We start from the raw sequence: 5,902 nt of genomic DNA, 5'->3' as shown, positions 1-5,902 counted from the left end.
CACTTTGAATGTCTGACTGCTTTTTACTCTCCCTACCCTGCTTTGAAAGAGATGCCATAACTTTATCTCGGTTCTGGGGAAAGGTACTTGGAATTTGAAATGGTGCTTGAGGCAAGCCAGGGAACCTAAGGGCTGGCAGACCGGCATAGGAGCTCGGGCTGTTGTTGTCCCCTCGGTCCTAGAACACTCAGGCCAAGGACAGCTGTTGAACAGAGGAAAGGCAGTCTCTTCACTACTTCATCTCTGTACGCCCACATCTAGAAAGGCAGTTACAACAGAGGAATCTCCACAATGCTTGTGGGCGCACCTACTGCCTTCCTGGATGCTCTTACAATAGCTGTGGCTCTTCACACAGGCATCCTCCCCACAGTGTTCCCTGTTTGATGCCAAAGCTGACTACAATGGCAGCACCATGTCTGTTTACAGTGCTCCTTGCCTGCTTGGTAGATTCCTTGTCAGGACCGACCCCACCCACCCCCTGCCCCTTGATGTTATGCAGAAAGGTAGAAAAGTCTCATAGAGTCCCCAGGGAACAGAGACTCTGCAGCAGTATTTTGATTTCCAGGATTTATTTCCTCCTAAGAGAGTAGTCAAAGGCCTGAGACAGAATTGCAGCCTGACCAGGATGTGACTAAAATCTGCTGGGTGAATGCATTCTGTGCTGGGCGCACTTTCTTCCTTTTTTTTTTTTTTTTTTCCGAGACAGGATTTCTCTGTGTAGCCCTGGCTGTCCTGGAACTCACTCTGTAGACCAGGCTGGCCTTGAACTCAGAAATCTGCCTGCCTCTGTCTCCCAAGTGCTGGGATTCAAGGCGTGCACCACCACTGCCCGGCTCCACTTTCTTCCCTTTTAACTGAGGAAGATCAGCTCCAGTTTTCTCTCCCTCAGGGATCAGCAGTTTAAATGATGCTTTGAAAGCCTTCTATTTAGCATTAACATTCCCTAGGTTGTGTCGTTATTGATTGCATGAGTCTTAGCTCTCTCCTACTCCTTTAAGTCTGCCACTGCACTTATGAGAGACTGAACATGATGCCATTATCTGGACAGCCTCTCCTCTCCTCTACCATGGCAGGAGCTGTAAAACAGCCCATCGCCACTCCTTGTAAAACTTTTCAGGGCAGACATAGGGAGGCCTAGGATCCAAGCTTTCCCTACTCATCCTCCAGTCTCTAGCCTTGGGTTCCTCTCCCACTTCAGCAGTGGTGCATCATCTCTCCGCTAACAGACACATCAATAAGCTTTGTTGTTTCGGGGACATCTTCAATACAGCACCCCTACCCTCAGGGTCTTATTTTCTGCCCCCACAACAGGCACAGAGGAGGAAACACTTGTGCCTTAGCAGAGTTGGAACATTCATGCTCAGCTGGACAAGATGGGGAAGGGCCTAACACTGGCAAAATCCCTTACCTGAAATCTATGTGTAGACAGGGAGATCTTGGTGATAGTATCTTGCTCCATCCCTTAGCTCTGTGATCTGGGACAAGATGCCTAACTGATTTCATCTGTCCCTACCCTCAAGATGAGGGGAAATATCTATAAGAAATCCTTGAAGGGATTAAACAACACTTGAAGTTTGTCATGGAGAGCCAGTTCTGTCACAGTCATTCAGTAGACACTAATTTAATCAGCACTTATTTCTGTTTGCTTTACTGATTTTCCCATCAGTCTGTGGGCCTTGGAGACATTGTTTTTCACCCGCTTGTTCCCGGCCAGCTGAGTACACAGTTAGTGCTCAGTGATGGGAACCTTATAAGGTTCATTTAAACCAAAGGCTCTTCATTCCCTTTGTCCACACTTTACAATGAGCCTGCCTGGCTTCATCTCTCACACTGGGAAAAAGGATTTCTCTTGCCCAGGGTGGAGAGAGCTGTCCCTAAGGCATTCTCCTGGGTCACAGTTGCATTTGTGTGGAAGACTAACCTCCCTCTATACTGTCAGAGGGAGGCATTGACACAAAAGGAAAGGGGAGACACTCGTAACCCACAGGTCTCAGGGCCCCAGCTATGTCTTTTTTGGGTCTCATGGGTAGGACCACAGTCTCTCTTTGAGCTAGCATCTCTCCAGGCTACTGGATTTTCAAATTTCTGGGAAAGACAGCACCATAGCTATTATTGGTTTTGTTGATATTTATGTCTCTTTCAGATTTCCCTGGTCCTGACATCTTTTGCAAATATTCCCAGCTCCTGCAGGCCTCTGGCCTCAGTCAGGGACATTCCCTTTGTGGAAACTCACCTGGACAACATCTCCAACAGTAGTTGGACACAGCAGGGACTCACCTGACACCCAAATCTACTGTCCTTTCTTTACATGCTCTTCCCCCGAAGCCAGAGCATCTGGCTTACTCCTCACTCCTAGTGTTTTGCTAGCAGCCCAATATATAGAGACCACTTCATAAATGAACAGAAAAGTGAGCAGATTAATCCAAACTAACAATTGAGCTCAGTGATGTAGCAGGTTGGGGTTGGTTTGTTTTTAAATACAATTTGAAAGTCTGACTCCAGAGGCAAACTTAAGATGATCTCTTTGAGAAGTTTTAGGAAGATGCTGATAGAAATGAAAGCTACATGGTGTTGTTTGCAGAAAGCTTCCCTCTGTGTGCACATGGCATTTTTGCCAGTAATCTAACTAACACTGGCCTACAGCATATCTGTGGGGACTGTGTGATGTGGAAGATCCAGTCCACTGTAGGTGACATTATCCCCTAGGCTAGGGGTTCTGAAAAGTATTGAGTCATTTCAAAGCCAAATGATGATGAGCAGTGTACAGCAGAATAAGGGACCAAAATATAAGGCTGATAGAGCTTGGATGAGGACAAGGGACACTGAAGCCCCCAGAGGTTTTCATTTGTTAAAGTTCATGACATCATGTGCCATTCATGATATTATGTGCCTTTTGTTTTGTTTTGTTTTGTTTTGTTTTTGAGACAGGGTTTCTCTGCACAGCCGTGACTGTCCTAGAACTCACTCTGTAGACCAGTTTGGCATCGAACTCAGAAATCTGCCTGCCTCTGCTGCCCAAGTGCTGGGATTAAAGGCATGCACCACTACTGCTTGGCTATGTGCCATTTTCACTGTGACTGTGTCGGTTCAGAGGCTCAATCACTGTGCTGTGCAGCATCACCACAGTCCATCCCCAGAGCCTTTACCTCCATAAACACACATGGTTGCCCTTCCTTACTCTGAGCCACATTCTCCTTTCTGTGTCTAAATCCAGCTCTCTCTAGATGCTTCCTACAAGTAAAGAACTACAGTGTGTGTCCCACAAAGGGAGCGTTTTATCAAGCATGGTATCCTCAGAGCATGTGAGGTGGCATACATCAGTTTTCTTTCTTGTCAATAAAAATGAAAAGAGTAAGATAGTAAAAAAGCTTGTGTGCTCCTGCATCTGCTGATCGGTTCTTGGGCTGCCATGCCTTTCGGCTGTTGTCAATGACGTGGTATGAGCACAGGTGTGCTGATGACCCTGTAGAGTCTGCTGACAGGTAGGGAGTGGAGTTTCTGTGTCACATGGCAATTCTCTTTTTAATGATTTGAGGACTCTGTTTCCCCAGGAGCCACATCACTTTTACATTACCAGCAGTTGTTGTATGGGGATTCTAATTCCTCACACCCTCACCAGCCCATTACAGGGTAGTTATAGAAGACAGAAGGGAATTTCTTCCTGGGAATCTGAAAATGCTTGCTACGAACATAGTAAGAACATAGTAGTAACATAGAAGAAGCTCTCAAAGCCAGTCCTTGGCAATGTCAGTGGTAAACACTGTGATTATTCTTTACTTACATTCTCTTCCCATTGTTTTAGTCAACCTGGGCTGATAGAACGAAATACCCATGGCTGAGGAGGCAAAGCTTGTAGGCCCACAATGCTGGAAAAAAAAAAAAAACAGATGAAGACACTAGCAGAACAGGGTTGGTGAGGGCTGCTCTCAGTTCTAAAGATGGCATCTTGAAAGTGTATTTTCTTGTGGTTGGAGGATCCTGGGAACATCCATGAGCCTTGAGTATAAGGACATTGTGCTGGTTAGTTTTAAATTTCTACTTGATAGAAGTTAGAAATACCAGGGAAGAGAGTCTTAATGAAAAATTATCTGGATCATATTGGCATATGGTGCCTGTGGGGGTTATCTTGGTTGTTTGTTGACATCCAGCCCATTGTGGGTACCACCATTCCCTAGGCAGGAGGTTCTGAATGGTATAAGTATGAAGAAAGCTAGCTGAGAGCTAGCAAGGAAGTAAGATCCATGTATTTATTCTCACTTAGCTCTTGACTGGGCATGTGAAGCTTCAAATTACTACTTTGACTTCCCCACAGTACTGGACCATAACCTGGACTTGTCAGCCATTCAAAGCTTTCTTCCCTAACTTGCTGTTTGTCAGTATTTCCCATGGCTTCAGAAGTGAAACTAGAGCAGGCAGAGATCTCATGTAACTCTTGGGGCTGCTTTGTTCATAGACGCTTTCCTCATGTGTCCTCCTTTCTCACAGCGTTGGGGGCTGCACGACAATGAGCCGATGTGCTCTGTTCATGTGCTCCATTAACCACCACCATCTGGATCTCACTCAAGTTCCCACAGGGTGACCTTTATATTCCCCTCAAGGACAGATATGTGGCTTGAGTCTTACTCCTCTCTATGAGTAGAAGTGAAACTGTCCTCCAGTGTCCTGCTAGGACTAAGACAAGTATTAAGGCATGATAGTGAACTCCAGCAAGCCAGCTAGGATTCACAGGGGAGCCATGTTGTCCCCTTGTGCTCACGGTCTTCTTTCTCATTCAGGACCTGACTCTGGTTGGGGAATGCAGTAGGAAGGAGTCCAACCATCTTTACCCAAGGAGCTAGTGTAGTGCTGGTGAGCTTGACTGTCACCAGTGTGATTTTTCAGTTAGTTTCAATCTGTAGAAAACATCCTCCCTGGATATTTTGAAGTCCCATATCTTTGTGTGAGCCTTTGAGATACACTGAAGAAGCTTAGAGGTCCACAGCAATGTGTCCTTGAGTGTCTGTGCTGTGGACCGCAAGCAAAGGGCAGCCACCGACTCTGTTTTCCCTTAGGGACTGTGTTACATTGATCTCGAAAGAAAAGAAGAGGCTGGGGTGTGGCTCAATAAAAGAGTGCTGCCCTAGGGTGTGTGCCAGGCTCTGAACATGTTTTTCAATACCACAAACTCTTTGTCCATTATATTTTTAGAGGTGATTCTGTAGTCCTCATGTGTGAAATCCATGATATCCATCAAGGTTCATCCACAGTCACCTTGGGTAATAACTTAGCTCACTGAGCGATGTCCTGGACCCCACTCTCCAACTGCTAGAGGTGTCACCAAGCAGGAACACCCAGATGAGAGCAAGAGTGCTCAGGGAACGACACACTGGAGCCAGTGTGACTATCCTCCATCCTGAAATTGATCTCCCTCCCTTAGCAGAATAATGGAGGTTTAATCTAGGAGTGTAGGATGAGTAGTACTAAGACTACATAGTACTTAGTACTTAGTACATAGACTAAGGGATCATAGACTAGGGACGGTGGTTCAAGCATCATGAGAGGGGAAGTGCCTCTAGCCCAAGTCAGTCACCACTGCCTGTTTCCCACTTTCAGTACATATATTCTCATAGCCTCCTTCACAGATTCAATAATTTCCCATCTCACACATGACTTTGGGGAAATGTTTTTTTATCAGTTTCTGCACAACCTGGACCAGCAGGACTTTCTTCAGTGACAGGGTCCCAAGTGGAAGGACCAGGAGATTAGAAGATAAGAAGTTGGAAAAGGTTGGGATTGGGAGGTCTTGCATAACCTATGTCTTATGCCAAACAGGCTTATTAAAAAGTACACCTTTACGCCGGGCGGTGGTGGCGCACGCCTTTAATCCTAGCACTTGGGAGGCAGAGGCAGGCAGATTTCCGAG

The sequence above is a fragment of the Mastomys coucha genome, unplaced genomic scaffold (genome assembly GCF_008632895.1).
Source record: "Mastomys coucha isolate ucsf_1 unplaced genomic scaffold, UCSF_Mcou_1 pScaffold5, whole genome shotgun sequence".
Classification (NCBI taxonomy): domain Eukaryota; kingdom Metazoa; phylum Chordata; class Mammalia; order Rodentia; family Muridae; genus Mastomys; species Mastomys coucha.
The sequence above is the reverse complement of the archived record's forward strand: the minus strand, read 5'-3'. Positions refer to the sequence as shown.